This window comes from Cryptomeria japonica, chromosome 4, assembly GCF_030272615.1.
Source record: "Cryptomeria japonica chromosome 4, Sugi_1.0, whole genome shotgun sequence".
In the NCBI taxonomy this organism is placed as follows: Eukaryota; Viridiplantae; Streptophyta; class Pinopsida; order Cupressales; family Cupressaceae; genus Cryptomeria; species Cryptomeria japonica.
In genome coordinates this window covers 649,418,311-649,438,591 of record NC_081408.1, presented here as the reverse complement: position 1 = coordinate 649,438,591, position 20,281 = coordinate 649,418,311, and positions in this window count along the sequence as shown.

Sequence of the window (20,281 nt, the reverse complement as noted above, 5' to 3'; positions counted from 1 at the left end):
AAGGATGAATCAAGATGTGAAGAAATATGTGGAGACTTGCATAGTTTGCCAAAAGACCAAGGGTACTTATACAAATGTAGGTTTATACCAACCTCTTCCCATACCAAATAGACCTTGGGAATGCATTAGCATGGATTTTGTAGAAGGTTTACCAAGGACAATGTAGGGATATGACAACATTTATGTCATTGTGGAAAAATTTAGCAAAATGGCTCACTTTGTGCCTTGCAAGACTACTCATGATGCATGCCAAATTGCTCAATTGTTCTTCAAAGAGGTGGTGAGGATACATGGTTTACCCATGAGCATTGTTTCAGATAGGGACTCAAAGTTCATGAGTCACTTTTGGAAGACACTATGGAAAAATATTGGCACCAACCTTTCTTTTGGATCAGCCTACCATCCTCAAACAGATGGGAAGACCGAAGTGGTGAATAGAAGCTTGGGAAACTTGTTAAGGTGCCTTACTAAGGAATATGGTCAAACATGGGATCAAGTACTCTCACAAGGTGAATACACATATAATGACACCATAAATAGGACTATCAACAAGAGCCCATTTGAAGTGGTCTATAGTGTGCACCCAAGAGGCATTTTGGAGTTGAGAGACTTAGGAAGTGTAGCAGCAAGAAGTGGATATGCAGAGGACTTTGCTCAATCAATGAAGGAGGTCCATGAATTAGTTAAATAAGCATTGATGGAGAACACAAGAAAACTCAAACAAAAAGTTGATGAAAAGAGGAAGAACCTACAATTTCAAGTGGGGGATCTTGTCATGGTGCACTTAAAAAAAGAAAGGCTATCGAAAGGAGTGCCAAACAAGCTGCAAATGAGAAGGATAGGTCCATGTGTCATTCTAGCCAAGTATGGAGAAAATGCATACAAGGTAGATCTACCTAGTGACATAGGATTGTCACTGGTTTTCAACATAGCAGACTAAGTTGCATACAAGGGGCCAGTTCAAGGCTCAGATTGTAGTCACTCAGAGGTTTCAATTCATGTGAACAACCTTCAGTTACTAGCCAAACCAAATCCAAAGGCCGAGAAGGTGTTGAGTTCAAGGCATAAAATCTATTGGTAGAACCTAATCAAATGGAAGGGTATGGATTATGTTGAAGCTACATGGGTAATGGAGGTAGAGTTTAAGAAGCTTGGAATTGATTAGAATTTGATTCCTAAGAAGGTGACATGATCTTCTTTTGTTTGGGAGAATGGTGCAGGAGCACCTAGGATTTAGATTGTTTAGTTTTTAAATTTTGGCATGTATTGAACCTAGCCAAGTCAGTGGTGAATAAGGACTCTAGAAGGGTCCAAGAGTTAGAGTTTTGAGTCAATCTAGGCCTAGGTTGTGTTCATACTTCTTAGGTTTGCATTTTTGTGTAAATAGTGAGTTTGAGTAGGTAATTGACCTTTTTGATGGTCAAAAGTGTCAACACTTGGTACAGGAATTAGGAAGGGTTAAAATAGTATTAGGAAAGTTTTAAAAGTCATTTGTGAGGACTTGGAATAGGTCTTATAGGTTGGAAAGACAAAAAGTCCAAAAATTGCAAAGTTGCAAAAAGTTATCATGACAGCTTTTGAAAGTTGTCATGACAACTTTTGTCCTGAAATGGTTAGCGATGGAGTTAGGGATTGTTAAATTCCCTAGGATGACTCCACACATGGAAAATATATAAAAACCCTCTCTTACATTTTTACCAAGGTTGGTTAATGTGTTTTGCAAGCTTAACAATCTGAAACTACTCATTTTTAGACAAGTTGGCAGCGTTCTGGCCTGATTTTACTCATTTTGTAATTAAAGATGGATTGAATCCATTGATCCAGAAATGGATTGAGTTTCTCTTGTGATTTATTGTGTTGTTGGTTCAATTTAGAGCTTTGTAGATACTGTTCATTAGTGTTTTCTTGGTTTAGTTTGCAAGTAGCCAATTTGTCTTGTATATAGCAGTTTTCTTGTAAATATGGTTGCCCCATGAGTTACACACGTGCTTCCATCATGTCTTGTTGGTAAATGGAGGGAAAAAATATTTATAGTGTACATATAGAGGTTCAAGTTCTGGAGAAGAGATTTAATATGACTATCACCTTATTCTAGGTGAGTCCAGGAGCAACTCAGTTAGAGGAAATAAGGTGAAAATGAAGTGCCAAGTGCAATGGTGGATGTCAAATCATTTTATAAGTTTTTGAAGGGGTCTAAGGAGTTGGGAAAGAGTTTCCAATGCAAGGATGAGCTTTCAAAAGTTCATTTGTTGCACAAACCCCAACTAGACCTGTCACTGCCACCTAGAAGGCCTAGAAACCCTCCAAAACTCTCATTTTGGGGTTAGCACATCGATAGGTGGAACAAGAAGCTAAAAAAACAAAAATCTATTGAGGTTAGATGAACCATTGAAGGAAACCCAATATTTTTTATCGGTCTTTTGGATCATTTTCACTCAAGCCCTAAAAAACCGGTTTTAGGACGCCTAATTGGGCTAATTCCTTGTAGCCCTTTTCTAGGCAAGATTTTGGAATCAGTAAGAAACCTATTGTTTGCAAACCTCAAAAGGACCCTAAATGCATCCAAAACATGAATGAAGACACCTCCACACCTCTACATCATCTCACAATGGTAGGAGGTCATTTTGACAACTTGAAGCCAAGAAGCCATAATTGAGTACATGGGAAGCACTGTGAGTTGGTAGGGTTCCTAGCCAAAAAACTTGAGGCAAACACCTTAGACAGATAAAGAATCAAGCCCTAGAAGAGATTGAGAAGGACTTGAAGGTCTAAAGAGAAACTAGGCTTGGTGAGTTGGTGCAATTGAGCAACACCAGCTAGGTGAAGTGTTGAGCAAAGTAGGTAAACCCCATCACTATGTTGAATGAGTTATGGTTCAAGAACTATATGTACTAGTTTCCTCTGTGTCCTCCTTTACTGGTAACTTTCTTTGACATCAATGACAAAGGAAGGTCAAAATAATGTATTTACCAGATGTAGATGTACTTGAATATATCTAGGTAAGCACCCTTCAAAAATCCTAAGTAAGTATCCCAACTAGTTTTCAATGTTCCTAAAATAGATAAAAACCCATTAAGAATGTATGCATGTAGTTCTTCTTCTATTAGATCTATTGGTGTGGGGTTTATTCATCAATTCTAAACTTCCCCACTTATGCAGTAATAGTGTTCAACTGTGAACTTACCAATCCTCTCAATTCCCTAGCTCGCCAGATTAATCTATCCATATCTTTCTCCAAGGCTGATATCTTAGATTCCGTAACCAAAATTTGACCATCAATACCATCAAAATTGTTAGCCAGATGTTCCAACTAGGCCTTTGCCACCTTTTTTTTCACGTCCAAGTTAGTTGTAAGTTTGTCGGTGTTAGTATAAGACCTATATATACAACTGCACTGATTAAGAGCCTCATCAATCTTTGTAAATTACTCTATCATCTTGACCTTGTTTGATATGATCATATTATCATAGCTGACCTACCTAGATGCATTTTATCTCTCTATCAACTCTAGTTTGATATTTGTTGAAGAGTTTGAAACTCTTTTGCAATATGTTCAGTCAAACTCTTAAGCTTACCAGAGGGGCTAGCTACTAGACTAGTGTATCCTAGAACTAGCTGTTGCAAAATTGGAATGGCCTGCTCAATGACCTACTTGTCTCTCAATCATTCCTTCCTCAACTTCTGAGCTGCAACAAACATTCATTCAAAACTTCTCAACTGCTCAATGGTCTTCTATCCAGAATCAACTTGACCGGATGAGCCAGGTGCCAACAATGAATGACTACACTCTCCAACCTGTTGACTATCACCGGTGGCGTTGGCACTAGGTACAGTAACCATCTCAACCTTAGCCTCTTCAGTATGTACATCTTTTGTTGGAGGTTCAACATCCTCAACCTATTTATTATCTGTATCCACATCAATAACCTCTACATCTGGAATGTTCTATTCTGGTGTATCCTGCTTATCATGCACAACTTCAAAGTTATCGATCGATTTCTCTAAATTATGTATAAGTGATGATGCCTGAAAGGAAATACAAGAGCAAGGAAAGGAAAATAAAATCCAAGAAAGTTTATGATGAAGTAATTTTTACCAAGAGAAAAGAAAAAACCTTGGAGCATCACCCAAATGTGAAGAAGGAGGCACAAGAACTTTTGAAAGGGGAAAAGCAAAGAAAAACCCCTTGTGATATTATGAATGAGGCAATGCCTAAAATGAGAGAGAGAGAGAGAGAGCAAGAAGCTCTTTACAATATTGTCATTAAGAAGAAATGAGAGAGGAGACATCTCTTAAATAGAGATGAGGAGAGGAGTTACAAAGTAACTCCCAAATCTATGAATGCCACCATTCATAAAATGTGTGTGCCATGTGTCCACATCCTCTTATGGAGGAAATCTAATATTCCTTAATAAAGGAAAATAAAAGAAATGACTTGTCCTCACACATGTACTAGAGGACAAATTACATGTAGGAATTCCAAAGGAATATCCTAAACTAAATACAACTAAACCTAAGCTAAGTAAAGATTAAATATTCTAACACCCCCCCTTAAGCTTTACTTGGGGAGCTTACATCAAACCCTTCAATGGGTTGTAATCCAAGATTTTTACAATGAAATTGGAACTTTTCTTTACAAAGTGGCTTGGTCAAAATATCTGCAACTTGGTCTTCCCCCTTGCAATAGAGGAGTGAAACTTGCTTGTCTTCAATTTGTTCTCTAATAAAGTGGTGTTGGAGAGCAATGTGTTTTGTCCTTGCATGGAAAACTGGATTTTTAGCCAAGGCAATGGCACTTTGGTTGTCACAATACAATGGAGTTGGTTCGTGTTGAGGTAGACCCAAATCTTCAAGTAGTCTTCTAAGCCACAATACTTCTTTGGAAGCATTAGTGCATCCTTTGTACTCAGCTTCAGTGGATCCAAGAGAGGTAGATTGTTGCTTTTTACTATTCCAAGGAATTGCTCCTGAACCAACAAAAAAACAATAACCACAAGTAGATTTCCCATCATTGGGATCTCCACCTAGATCGGAATCAGTAAAACCTTTTAAAGTAAAATTAGAATTTGCATCATAAAACAAACCTACATTAATTGTTCCTTTAATATATCTTAAAATTCTTTTAGCAACTTTAAAGTGTGTTTGTTGAGGTTTAGACATGAATCTAGAAACTAAACCAACACTATAAGCAATATCTAGCCTAGTAAGAGTTAAATAATTTAAACTTCCAACTAATTGTCTATACAAAGTAGGATCAACAAGAGGAGTTTGCATATCAAGCATTAACTTAGTGCCTAATTCAATAGGAATTGAAACATGATGAGCATCATTCATTTTAAACTTATCTATGAGATCTTGAGCATATTTACTTTGAGATAAGAAAATTCCTTTAGAGGTTTGCCAAATTTACATTCCTAAGAAGTAATGTAAAAGACCTAAATCAGTCATTTGAAATTTTTGATTAAGTTGAAACTTAATATCAGAAATCAAAGTATTGGAACTTGAAGTAAGAATCAAATCATCTACATACAAGATAATAATTATAATATCATCTTCACTATGTTTAATCTACAAGTTAGGATCATTTTTACTTCTAATAAAGCCTTGAGAAAGAAAGAATTCATTAATCTTTGAATACCACTCCCTAGGAGATTGCTTTAATCCATAAATTGATTTCTTTAATTTACAAACTAAGTGTGCATTACCTTCTTTAATAAAACCAGGAGGTTGAGACATATAAATTTCCTCATGTAAATCACCATTAAGAAAAGCACTTTTAACATCCATTTGGTGAATAGGCCAATTCATTCTAGAAGCTAAAGCAAGCACAAGTTTAATTGTAGGCATTTTAGCAACAGGAGCAAAAGTTTCTATATAATCTAAGCCTTCAATTTGAGAAAAACCTCTAGCAACTAATCTAGCTTTAAATTTACTAACTTGATTATTAGCATTCAATTTAGTTTTATAAAGCCACTTGCAAGAAACAAGATTTTTACCATGAGGCAAGGGAACTAGATCCCAAGTTTGGTTAGAAGTTAAAGTATCATATTCTTCCTTCATTGCTTTTTGCCAATGCGGTTGATTTTTAGCTTGATCAAATGTTTTAGGATCATTAGAATTCATAATAGTAGTCATTAAAGCATAATTACAATAATTAACTCTCCTAGCTTGAAGTTTATCCATTCTAGCTATGTATTCATCACTATCTTGAATTAAAGATTTAAACCATTTAGGTCTTCTTTTAGAAGTAATGGATTCATCACTAGAAGAAGAGTCATGAGGAGTAGAGTTATTATTATCATCATCACTATCACTAGAAGGAATAGAAAGAGATGCATTAGGAGTAGGGTTAAGAGAAGGAGGTTGGTCCTCCACAAGCACAACTTTGGTTTGACCAAGTTCATCATCCTCCACTTTAGAACAATCATGAATGCCTTTTTCTGCAATACAAACATCTCTTGCAACTTTTACCTTGTTAGTAATAGGATTGTAAAATCTATAACCTTTAGTATTTTCATCATAACCAACAAAAATAAAAGGAGAAGATTTAGCATCTAATTCTTTTCTTTTCTCCTTAGGTTTGTGAACATAAGCTATGGAACCAAAAATTCTTAAATTCTGCAAATTAGGCTTTCTACCAGACCAAGCTTCTTCAGGAGTTTTATCCTTTAAGGCTTTGGTAGGTGTTCTATTAATTAAATAAGTTGCACAAGCCATAGCTTCAGCCCAAAACTTGTAATCCATATTTTTAGCATGCAATAAACATCTAGCCATTTCAACAATTGTCCTATGCTTCCATTCTGCCACACCATTTTGTTGTGGTGTATAAGGAACGGTAAGCTCATGTTTAATTCCAAAAGATTTCAAATAAGCATTAAATGCATTATTGACATATTCTCTTCCATTGTCAGTATGAAGAATCTTAATTTTAGAACCAGATTGCCTTTCTACAAACATATGAAATTTAGTAAACACATCAAGCACTTGATCCTTACTATGAAGGAAATATATCCATGTTCTCCTTGAAAAATCATCAACAAAGGTAAGTGCATACCTTGAACCTTGGATGGAGGGATTCTCCATGGGACCCAAGAGATCACTATGAACTAGATGCAATTTAGTATATGCCCTCCAAGATTGACCATGAGGAAAGGGTTCCCTATGCATCTTACCACTCATGCAACCATTGCAAACAATTTGAGAAGGAACAATACTAGGCAATCCATCAACAATATTTTCTTTTTGCATCAATGAAATATAATCAAAATTGAGATGGCCAAGTCTTTCATGCCATATAGTAAAATCAACAGTAGTAAGCAAAGAATACTTTGGAGGAGCAAATTCATAGAACTTGAATAAGTTATCACTATCCATTTTAGCAGTAGCAATAACATGATTAGTGTTTGGATCAATGATATAACATATGCCCCTATAAAAGTTAATCTTATAATCTTGACAAAGTTTAGGAACTGAAATCAAATTTGATTTTAATTCAGGAACATAAAGAACATCATGTAATTTCCCATTAGGAACATTCACATCACCAATAGCTTCAACTTTACAACTATGATTATTAGCTAATTGAACAGGAGTATTAGAAGTATCGGGATGCAAAGATTCAAAACATTCTTTATGAGAAGTAACATGTTGAGATGCACCAGAATCAATAATCCACTCAAGTGGTTGAGAAACATTATAAGTACATGTAAATGCATGACGAGATGAATTACCATTATTATTACCTTTCTTATAATGAGGTTTATGTTGATTATTTTGATTATTTTGATTCATGGGCTTTTTACCATTTTGTTTCTTAAAACAATTATTAGTAATATGTCCATCTTTCCCACAATATGTGCAATGGGGTCTTGTTTGAGAATTATTCCTTTGGTTATTGTACGTATTATTATGATTATTATTATGAGAATTGTTATGATAGGATTTAGAATGAGATTGATAATTAGAAGATTTGTGATTATTATTATGATTATTATTATGATTATGATTATGTTTATTATTATTGGATCTAAAAGTATTATTATGATTTTGGTTTTTAGACATAAAAGCATGTTCACTACTTTTAAGAGTACCAAATTGAATTAATTTAGCTTCCTCTTGACGCAATAAATTACGAAAAATATCATATGTTAATTGAGTAGCTAAGCTAGGAATAGCAAGTTGAGCATGAATATTCGTAATAAATTGTTGAAACTGACGAGGAAGACATTTTTTAAGAATAAGATGAATTAAACGTAAATCAGCTAGAGTAACTCCTAAACCAGTTAATTGACTATTAACAGAATCAAACTTTAATAAGAATTCATCCATAGTTTTAAAATCCGTATACCTTAGATCTTCAAGTTGATCTTGAAGTTGAATTTTTCGAGATTCATTTGAGCTATCATAAGTAGTTTTTAAAATTTCCCAAGCTTCATGCGCTTTTGTACAATTTCCAATTAAAACATACAAATCAGGAACCATTGAAATACCAATTAAACCAAGTGCTTCCTCATTTTGAGCCTTCCATCTATCTAGGTCGGCTTGAGGAGCAGTTGTAGCGGGTTCAAAGGTTTTATCAGTCGCAACATCCAAAAGGTGTTTGAAACGAAAAATAAACGAGATATGTGTTTTCCAAGAATGATAATTGGAACTATTTAATTTAATTTCCGGAATTAATGTAGACATGATAGAAAAAAGATAAAAAAATTATCCCTTTGGATTAAAAGAAAAAAAAAAATAACCTCCTTCATTTAAAAATAAACTAGATTTGAGTAATAACTATAACAAAATTTATGTAAAAAAAAAAATGTTATATTCAAATCTTAAATAACAAATTAAATTTTTTTTTTTAAAACAAACTTTATATTTTAAAAGAACTTTAAATTTTTATTAATAATAAAATAACATTATTTATATTAACAAAATTATTTAAAACTTAAAAAAAATTATAAACTTAAAAAAGTTAATATTAAAGAAAACTTGTTTTAAATAAACTTTTACTAAAGAAACTAAACTATTAGTGTAAATAAAGGAACTTTACTTTACACGTATAAGATAAAGGAAAGGTAAAAAAAAACTTGTTAAAGACAAATATGCATGAAATGAATGATATCAACCTTGATACAAATAAAAGACCAATCACAAGATAGAGGCGTTAAAAACAGTGAGGGTGATATTGACAAGTTTTACACGTTGATAATGACAGAGCATAAGGCACAGACTACAGAGACGTTAAACAATAATACGGTGCAGAAATAAGAAGAGTTACTGAGACATTTGGAGCAGGTTGAAAAGAAGCAGGAGGACTGTTAGCAGAGCCTATGGCGGGGTTTAGATGGTGCAGAGACTAACATACCACAGGCGCCACAGCTATCATACAAAATCAAATCAAACGCAGATGGAGACCCTTGCAGTGACACTGTTTTTGAAGGTGTCGCTTGTAATGAATGGAGCAGCCAGTATGCGAATAGTTTAGAGTAAATGAAAATGGAAGGGTAGATGCAGTATTCTTACTTTTGCACGAAGCTTCGATGTTGTCTTGCTGAGCGAGGATCAATATACTGAATAGTTTTTTTTCAGAATTCTAGTTTCTACACAGTTTGTCTCTTTGAGAAGGTTATCTGTGGAGTGTCTATTGTTTCTATTGAAGAAATTTTCAATTAGGAGAGTTTGCAGGTGCATAACTGAGAAGTCCACGAGGAAGTTGCAAAGTATAAGTGATTTTGAGTTTCAAACCTTTCAACTCCAGGCCAAAATGATTGTGACTGTTATTCGAGGTGAGTTTGCATTTCCGCAACCACTAAAATTCCTCGAGGAGAGCAAAAGAATAAGGTTGGAGCTCCAACGCGTGGTTGTACCCCCTGGAAACACTGGTCTAGATCTTGTGGAAAAGGTTAAGCCAGGGATGAAACTATTTTTTGTTTGATTTTGATCTGAGCAAAAAAAATATAATAAGCACAGAGACTTTGAATATACAGAAACAATTAAGATAACAGGTAACACATAACACAGATTGAGTGTACAAGAAATCAACACCAGCGTGGTATTTGGTAGGACTTTGCAGTGAACTGGTAACAATCACACATAAGATGCAAAATATAATATATACAGACACAGCATTTAAAACTGTAATATTTAGATTTAGATAGAAAGTTATAGATTAGATTTGAAAGTTACAAATTAGATTTGAAATATAAATAGAAGAGGCAAAATATAATAGAAATATAAGAATACACAGATATCAAAGCTAAACATAATGGTTATTCTGATAAGAACAACTATTAAAAACTTAAATTCCTCTCAAAAAAACAAATTATGAGAACTAATGCAATGTAATAATAAATCAGATTTGGCGGCAAGCCGACCAAATAGATTAAGGAGGCTGAGTTTGGCAGTAAACCTTCCAAACTATGCACACTAAAAAAAAATAGAAACTTTGGCGGCAAGCCTTCCAAAGACACAAATTTAAACTAGAAAGGAGGAACTTTGGCGGCAAGCCTTCCAAAGCCCTTTTTTAATAAAAAAACTAGAATAGAAGATTAAACCTGCAGGCAAACTTATTAACAAGTTTGAAAAAAAAGTTAAAATCTGAAACCAAAACCTGCACAATAGAAAATATTAGAAAAAGAACTTCTTCTCCTCTCAAGAATGCCTCCAACAAGGTGAACTCCACAGAATGGTAACCTTCATCAATGTCAACTTAAAACAAGGATTAGAAACCTGCTCTGATATCATGAAAGGAAATACAAGAGCAAGGAAAGGAAAATAAAATCCAAGAAAGTTTATGATGAAGTAATTGTTACCAAGAGAAAAGAAAAAACCTTGGAGCATCACCCAAATGTGAAGAAGGAGGCACAAGAACTTTTGAAAGGGGAAAAGCAAAGAAAAACCCCTTGTGATATTATGAATGAGGCAATGCCTAAAATGAGAGAGAGAGAGAGAGAGAGAGAGAGAGAGCAAGAAGCTCTTTACAATATTGTCATTAAGAAGAAATGAGAGAGGAGACATCTCTTAAATAGAGATGAGGAGAGGAGTTACAAAGTAACTCCCAAATCTATGAATTCCACCATTCATAAAATGTGTGTGCCATGTGTCCACATCCTCTTATGGAGGAAATCTAATATTCCTTAATAAAGGAAAATAAAAGAAATGACTTGTCCTCACACATGTACTAGAGGACAAATTACATGTAGGAATTCCAAAGGAATATCCTAAACTAAATACAACTAAACCTAAGCTAAGTAAAGATTAAATATTCTAACAATGCCAGAAAAATATCCTCTATTATTTTATGTCCCAAAATCATTGAATCCATACCAAATATACCTTTTCCCTTACCATCAACATATATACATCTTCCATACTAGATTTAGGTAGAAATATTGGTGTAGTAAAGAAATCAGGTTTATCTACAAAGAATTTTACCCATGCCTCATGGGTCTCCTTAACTATTTCATTTACTCTACCTAACATGAGACTCACATGCTACTGTTTGCTCTGAAAAAATTGTTCTAGTAGCATATTCAAGACACTGCTGCAACTTCTCATTATTTATAGCACCACAAATAGTTAATGACTCCTACAACTTTATATTTTTATCCTCTTCAACCATGGATAATCTCCTAGCATCTAGCTTATTGTACAAATCTCCTAGTATTTGATTTTCAATCTCAAGTAATACCTTATTATATATATCTAAATATAAAAAAATTGCTTCCTCAATCTCCATTTGTTCCTTATCATCCATATGTTCATAATAATGTTGGATATTACTCAAAATTCCATCTTTAGTTATTTGATCTATCAATTCAGCAACTGAGAGAGGAGGAGTGACCTCAATACTCTTACCAGATTTGAGAGCTATATCTAATTCTGATTTCTTCTTCTTGCCATGAGTAGAAATAGATTCTTTAATCAGTTTCCTCTTCTCTGTTGGTTTCCTCTCCTTAAAAATTTTCTTTGGGGCTACCGGAGGAGCGACCTTCACTTTTTGTACCTTTCCTTCCATGGGATTCTTCCTCTGTATCCTGATGTATGTCTAGGGAATCTTTGGGGGAACAACATTAGTATCGAAGCTGGATGCAACAGCGGCAATATGAGTTTCTGGTTTCTTCCTCTTCAATATACCCTTGCTAGTTTTTGCTACTGATGGAGTTAGAACTGCTATCAAAAATGACCCTTTTGCTAGTCCAATGGTCTGCTTGATTTTAGAGGACATCTTCTCCACAACTTCCCCAACCTTCTTGATTTTTCCTTCCCTCTTCTTCTAACTGAAACCTATCTAAACTTCAGATTCCTTTTGCTTTGTTGTCCCAAAGGTTTTCTTAGTTTCATCAATTGGGGCATCAATAAGAGTCTTGGCATATAAGTCCAAGATCTTAGAGCCAACCTCATAACCCACCTCAGTGATCTAGATCTTTCATGGTTGCACTTCTTCCATCAATGTTTCATCCTTTCTTCTTAGCCTTAATCTTCTCTAGGTTTAAAATAAGCTCTTCACATATCCATTGACAGAGATCATACCTACCATTTTCTTTGACCATTTGATGAGCATACTAAATGCATGAACTGGAAACAAAGTTCAATTAGTTTGATTGGGTTACCTTGTAACCGATGATCATGCTTGCAAATTAAACAACATTGTCTTTAATAGTGCTTATCCTCATTGACTAGTTGTCAAAAGTTGCACCAGTTAACTTCTCAACCTCATTGCTACGTATTTTCTTCCTTCCAGGAGTTTGACCAGTTTGGGGCAAATCAGTGATTGCACAATTAGCCTCCTTAGTGATTTTGTAAGGTCATTCCAACCATATGAATTCCCCATGGACACGACTCGGTACATACCGGATTATTTCATCTTCAAATTCTGACATCTCCAAAATGTTAGTGAAACCTTGATCCTTCATAATTTGAAATTTTGGTTTCATTGATCCCCTCCTATCTAGCAGATTTTTCATGTACATTGTTTTGATCTCAGCTGAACCTAAATCCTCCAGAGTGCAGTGGATATATGTACAAACATCTTCAACATATAGAACTCCCTTTGGAACCCTAGAAAATGCACCGACTCAATCATCAACCTTCACAATCTGAGGGCATTGCATGAAAATCAAGCATCGATGATCCTTTATGTCAACAACAATAGGGGTAGCCACACCTACCAGAGCGAGAGAAGATCCAGAAGCCATTTCAATAAAAGATAGTCCAGAAACTGATAAAATACCTCACAACCTTCACTAGTGAAAGTTCTTGAAAATCCACACCAAATGCACTGGAATTTGCTTGAAAATGCTTTTGATCACCTTGAATCATCTTAAACTCGCTCTTCTTTTCTCTTAATACTATGTGATAAAAAATGAACCAACATTTCTCTTTTATTTTGTGAAAACCCCTAATTTCTCATTCACATAAATGTGTGTCGGTATATTGTACTAGATTCAAAATCCATGACCTCAGTGCTGGGAAACATTCAGACCAACTTCTCCAAGATCTGAAACAAGCTTTCAGACTGCAACCAAGGGTAATGCAAGATCTATTATTAATTTTCTCCCCCCTAAAGCTAATGCCTTAGTTACTGGATGAGTTTCCTATCGATGCAGGAACATTCTTCTCTATTGGTTGAGTAACCAGGTTGATTGCCTCTACTCATTTATCTTCAGATTTCCTAACCCATTTCCTCTCATGCTCCTTCCAGATATCATCAACTTTTTGTTTTCATTTTTCATCATTTCCTACCAGATGGTTCTTTCTTCTACAAAATTTAGCAATATGTCCTATTTTGTTGCATGCATAGAAAGTGACATTATTTTTCTGAATTGCCTTACTGTATCCTTGATCATTTCTTGACCTGCATTGATTAGCCATATGTCTAGACTTTCCACATGCATGAGATCTCACATTCTCTCTACAATCTTTTGTCCTATGATCATACTTCTTACAATCTGAACACTGACCAGGAACTGCATTATTATCCTAATTTTCTCTATTTATACAATGTCTTTCCATATGACCAAATTTATTGCGAACAAAACATCTACCATTGAATTTATCTGCATTGGGTTTTCTTACTAGTGATTTCTAGTTGATAGGTGGATTCTCCTTTTGATCAATTGTTTCAAATTCATTTGTAGTATTGCAGCTTTCTCCTTACTCAAATCCAAGACCTCTATTGTCTCCCTTGCACCTTTGATCCTTTAATAGTACATCAAGATTTGTAGAACTATCCTTGAACTTGTCTCTATATTCATTTGTAGTATCCAAATCTCCCCTTAGGAAAATTATCAATATTTCCAATGCTTTTGCATTATTCTGGGATTGTACCCATTCATTTCTCAACATATCATTCTCATGTGCCAGCCTAATGTATTCCTCAGATCTATCTTTCAAAGATCTACCAAGATTTTCTTCATTCATTTTCTGGTCTTCAATCTCCTTGGACATCCTCATAGTTAGGGCTTGCATTTCATTCTTCAAGACAATATTCTCCTAACCTAGTTTTCTGACATTGTTCTTTAAGGGCATTCTTCTCTTCATCATCCTGATTTTGTAAAAGTTCCTTCCTTCTAGCAAAAGAAGATGACAACCTCTCCTGTAAGATAAGAATCAAAATTCCTTTGTAGAGTTCAAATCATCTTGCAATTTCAAGTTTTTCATCCTTTTAGCATCATAGTCTTCCAGAGCTACTTCAAGTTATTTCTCCATACTCATCTCCATGGATTCCAGATTCAGGATCTTACTTAAGCTATTAGACTTACTCCAAGGCACTAGGCTTTGATACCAATTGTTGGAATCCAAGAACACTGAGAGGGGGGGTGAATCAGTTTTCTATTGGTAAGATAAATTTTAACCTTATTGACAAAGTGTTTCAATAACTGGTAACCATAAAAGAATATAACAACAAGTATAAATAATGCCACCACAAGAACATAGACCATAACACAGACATTTATATGTGGAAAACCTCAAAGAGGAAAAACCATTGTGGGATTGGTGACCCATAATATCTATCCACTGGCCAAATGAATAAATATTACAATAGGGGCCTACACATGTAGGAAGGCCAATAGCTTAGAGCACATTTCTCATCACAAAAGGAGCCTCACTGACTACAAACAACAAATACTAGTTTACAAACAAAATTTTGAACTTAGAGAATGCATTTACTATGCTGAATGAGTTCTAGTTCAAGCACTATCTGTACTAGTTTCCATTGTGTCCTCCCTTACTGGTAACTTGCTCTGCATCCTAAACCTTTAAACCAATAATCAAGACCGACTACAAAATATTATATTTGCATACAATCGATTAGTATTGTTCACACAATATCATATCACTATATCTCGCATCATATGTATATCTCTAAATATCCAAAATATCCTAACCAGACTGACTTAAATACCCTTCCCAAACAAAAACATAAATGCCTTATGTCGGATTACAATGATATTGTTAGGATTCCCATAGATATTGAGAGGGGGGGGTGCATCAGTATCTAACCAGTAATAATAATTTATTAAGTTAAAACATGCAGAACATAAAATGACAATATACTAGTATGCAAGAATTAATGCAATAAACAGAATTAGAAACATCCACATGAACAGAACACCATAACACAAGATGTTTAACGAGGAAACCCGGTGTGGGAAAAACCTCGGTGGGATTTGTGACCCACAATATTCACTTACTAGCCAATAAGAGAATATTACTTACAATAGGGGCCTGCACATGCAGGAAGGCCAACTGCCTAGAGCTCACTGCTCAAAGAGAAGTCACACTGACTTACAATAAGGATTATACTAATCCAATGACTTGTACTACTTTACAATAGCATCTCCAATGCTAGATTTAGTACCGGTTCTTGCTCTATTCTTTACATATACCCTTGACCTATAATTCGCATATTAGGTCTACCTAGTAATTTTCTTTATGTTTGCTATATTTTCTCTCTAAATGTCTACAATGATCTCCTTTATATACAAGAGTCATTTTAAAATTTGCCAAGTCAGCTTTCAATAATAAATAAATTATTACATAACAAAAATCATGTCGGCCTCTATGCCGGTATACATGTATTCTTCTGTGCTGGTGTCGATGTAGAGTGATTTGTTGATGCCGGTGCACTGTCTTTCCTGTGTAATGCTTTGCCGGTATGATGTCTTGCCGGTGCCATAGGATTGCAAGGTTGTCATCAATGACAAAACCTTCAATCACATACAATGTCTCATTGGAGTGTCCATATGCCAACAATCTCCCCCTTTGGCATTGATGGCAACACTCATGAGAAATTTCAAAAAGTGTCCAAAATGTGTAGTCCAAAAAGTTACCAAAAATATGAGGGCTCCCCCTGAGCATATGATTCCTGTCTTTGAACTTTCTCATCCTACTACTCCCCCTTTGGCATTAATGACAAAGGTTGTCAAGATGTTAGTAGAGTTTGTAGTTACATCTATCTATATCCTCAACTCTGTAGTTGGGTAGTTATTATTTGAAAAAGATCACCCAAAATTAAGTTTATATTATCCATAAACTTTTTGCTATCTTTTATTGCTATTTTAGTCCTTTTCACAGTATCGGTGAGATGTTGCAAATGCTCTGCCAGTGTTTTGCTTCACTATGCTAATGTCTCTAAGATTTCCTTCTGCAGAGATGCTAAATAGTCCAATCTTGGACTCGGTTTAGATCTCAAGTGTTTTTCCTTGTTTATTATTCTTTCTTTTTCTCTTTCCAGTTTGAGCAATTCCTCCTCAAAATTTGCTATCTTCCCTTAAAAAACTGATAATGAATCCAGTGAGTTGACAAAATTGTCTGCAAGCTTATTTATCTCATCCTATGTCTTGCTTATTTTCTTGTCAATATCTACAGTCAAGAAGTTTGTTTTACATGTATCTTTATACAGATTTTTGTATAAATTTAACAAACTACATAGTTCCGGTAGAAGTGTGTCAAAGTCTCTGTTACACTTCTTTATTTCTTCATCAAAGAATTTTTGTTTCTCTTTTGCTACCTTGTCCTTTACTGATTCTTCCTTTATTTTCTCAATATTTCCATAAATATATTTACATAATGTGTCCAATTGTCCTAAAGAATCTTTATTATCTATGTTACAATTAGGAGCAATTATCTTCAAAATTGGTATTGAATCATCTATTGCCTTATAAGCCTGTGAACTGCAGTCAGTTATTTTCTTTATGGATTCAAGTAATACCTTAGTCACATTTGTTGACTTGAATGTTGATGATGACCAAACAAACTGAGTACTGGTGGAAGTAACCATGCTTGTATTGACCTTTGGTAGGTCAGTTTGTGTTTGCATTTCTTTTAGCATTGGTTTTCCTGCTTCATTGCCTACCGGTGGCATTGTTTCCTTGTGAACCTATTCCAGAGCCTTTAGCTCTATTGGTTTCTCTATATGTGCCTCAAATTCTATCTTTTTCCATGTATCCTCTATCAGTTTCTCTATATCTCCTATTACCAGAGGCTCTTTAGCCATATCTGACTTGTCAGTTGTATCTTTATCAACTGTTATGTTGATCTTTTGGGTATCAACATTTACAGTGTATAGGACTTCAGGATTAGGATTGCTATCCTCTACATCCATACTTTCTACTGCCGGTGTAGAGTGATCTGTTGATGCCAATGCACTATCGTGCCTATGTAATGCTTTGCCGGTATGATGTCTTACCAGTGCCATAGGATTGCAAGGTTGCCATCAATGACAAAACCTTCAATCACATACAATGTCTCATTGGAGTGTCCATATGCCAATGGATATTACAATTTATTTACATGGTAGCCAAGACAAAAATAAATACATTAAACTTAATGACTTATGTCATTGATTGCTACCATGTAGACCTGCCAGATCAATCTCCTATGTCAGCCTCATATACCAGTTCCTAGTTTGTCAGTTTCCCTGAATGTCGGTTGCCGAATCATGATTACCGGTGAGTATTGGTTAAGTGTCCAACCCAAAATGATATGTGTTGCCATCAATGATAACACAACTAAACTGGATGAGTGTCAATTGCCAACAAAAGAAACCTATGATCCAAAGAAGTTCATCAAAGAGCGTCTATTTGGTACTCTGATTGCATTTGAAGTGAGAAAGTTTGGAAAGGACAAAGGAAAATCAGAGACTGCTTTCAAAGCATCTGAAGATGACCCAGATGGTTTTGAGAGCTCAGATGAGATGGAAGCTAACTTTGTGAGGAAACTTAAGAAAGGCACTAACAAATACAAGGTATGTTACCCTTTTAATGTTTTATATGTGGAAATTTTGATCATATAGCTACTAGATGTCTAGAAAGGGGAACAAGACAAAATTTTAAGGAAAACAAGGGAAATTTCAATAAGAAAGCCTATTATGTTAAGGATGATGCTAGCATTTTAGATGATGAATCAGACTATGAGGAAGGTGATAATTTTTTTCTGGTAGAAAAGGATGTTCCTATATCTGATATTTTTAAGTATGTTGCTAATGAATTTCATGCTAGAATAGATAAGAATGAATGGTTGATTGATAGTGGATGCTCAAATCATATGACTGGTGATAAGAGTAAGTTCATAAAACTTGAAAAATATGATGGAGTTTTTATAAGGTTCAAAGATGATCAAACAACACAAATTGTTGGGATTGGTTCAATTACTTTTGATGGAAAACACAAGATTGACAATGTTTACTATGTGAAGGGTTTGCATCATAATATTTTGAGTGTTGGATAGATGTGCAAAAATGGATATAATATTGTTTTCCAGGATAATGGATGTGAGATCCAGAAGGAGTCCGTAATGGTTTTTGCAACTAGAAGAAGGACAAAAGGGAATATGTATCAGTTGGAAGGAGCTACAAGGCACTTCTTAATTTCACAGCTTAAGGATAGTTGGCTATGGCACCAGAGGATGTGTCATATCAACTTTGACAACCTGGTGCAGATCAATTCAAGACATGTAGTGATATACTTACCAAAACTGGCTAAATTGGAGAACAACATCTACATGGAATGCCAAGTAGGAAAGCAGAGAAAGAGCACATTCAAAGCAAAAGAATACTCATCCACTAGATTATTGGATTTGGTTCACATGGATCTATGTGGTCTGACCAAAACAAGGAGCTTGCAAGGGGAGAGGTATTTCATGTTATGAATTGATGATTATTCTAGGATGACCTGGGTTGCATTTTTGAGAGAGAAGTCTAAGGCATTGGAAAAGTTCAAGATTTTAAAGAAAAAAGTTGAGAATGAGGTTGATAGGAAAATCAAGTGTTTAAGATCTGATAGAGGTGGAGATTTTTTTTTGATGAGTCTAATGATTTATGTGAGAAATATGGTATTAGACAATAATTATCTGCCCCTTGGACACCATAGCAAAATGGTGTAGTGGAAAGAATGAACATAACTATACAAGAGGCAGCTAAAAGTATGATGAAAATCAACAAAAAAATTGAAAGTTTCTTGGAGAGAAGCAGTTCACACAGGAGTATGCACTCTTAAAAAAAATTTGTACCAAAAGAAATATGGGAAGATATCTTATGAAATTTGGCATGATAGAACTTTGACAGTGAAATATTTCAAGGTGTTTGGAAGCATGTGCTATATCTAGAGAGATGAGGATAATCTTGGAAATTTTGATAGCAAAGCAAAAGAAGGCATATTCTTAGGCTATTCAATAAAGAGCAAGGCATATTGGTGTTACAACAAAAGGCCTAATAATATTGTTGAAAGTGAAAATGTGAAGGTTGATGAAAGTACTTCATAAGAATAAAAGATAGTTGCAGGATATGAATCTAATGAGTGCGAAGAAAAGAAAAAGAAAGAAGAAATCAGAAGTGAAGAAAAGAATGATCAAGATGCTCTAGCATCTACATCTAAAACTCCAAGATATGTTCAAAAGAATCATTTAGAAGACTGGATTATTGGAGATAAGAACAAAGGTATCATCACAATAAACAAAGCCACTCAATAACAAGTTTTGATGTGTTTACTATTTGAAATTAAGCCAAAGACAATAGAAGAAGCCTATAATGATTAGAATTGGATGAAGGCAATGAAAGAAGAGATGGATCAGTTTGAGAAAAATTAGACATGGGAATTAGTTAACAGACCAGAAGACAAGAATGTAAATGGAACTAAGTAGGTATTCCGAAACAAGTTGGATGAAGATGGAAAGGTTGTAAGAAACAAAGAAAGGTTGGTTTGCAAAGGCTACACTCAATTAAACGTATTGAATTTGATGAAACTTATGCCACAATTGCTTGGATGGAGGAAATCTGGATGTTCTTGGC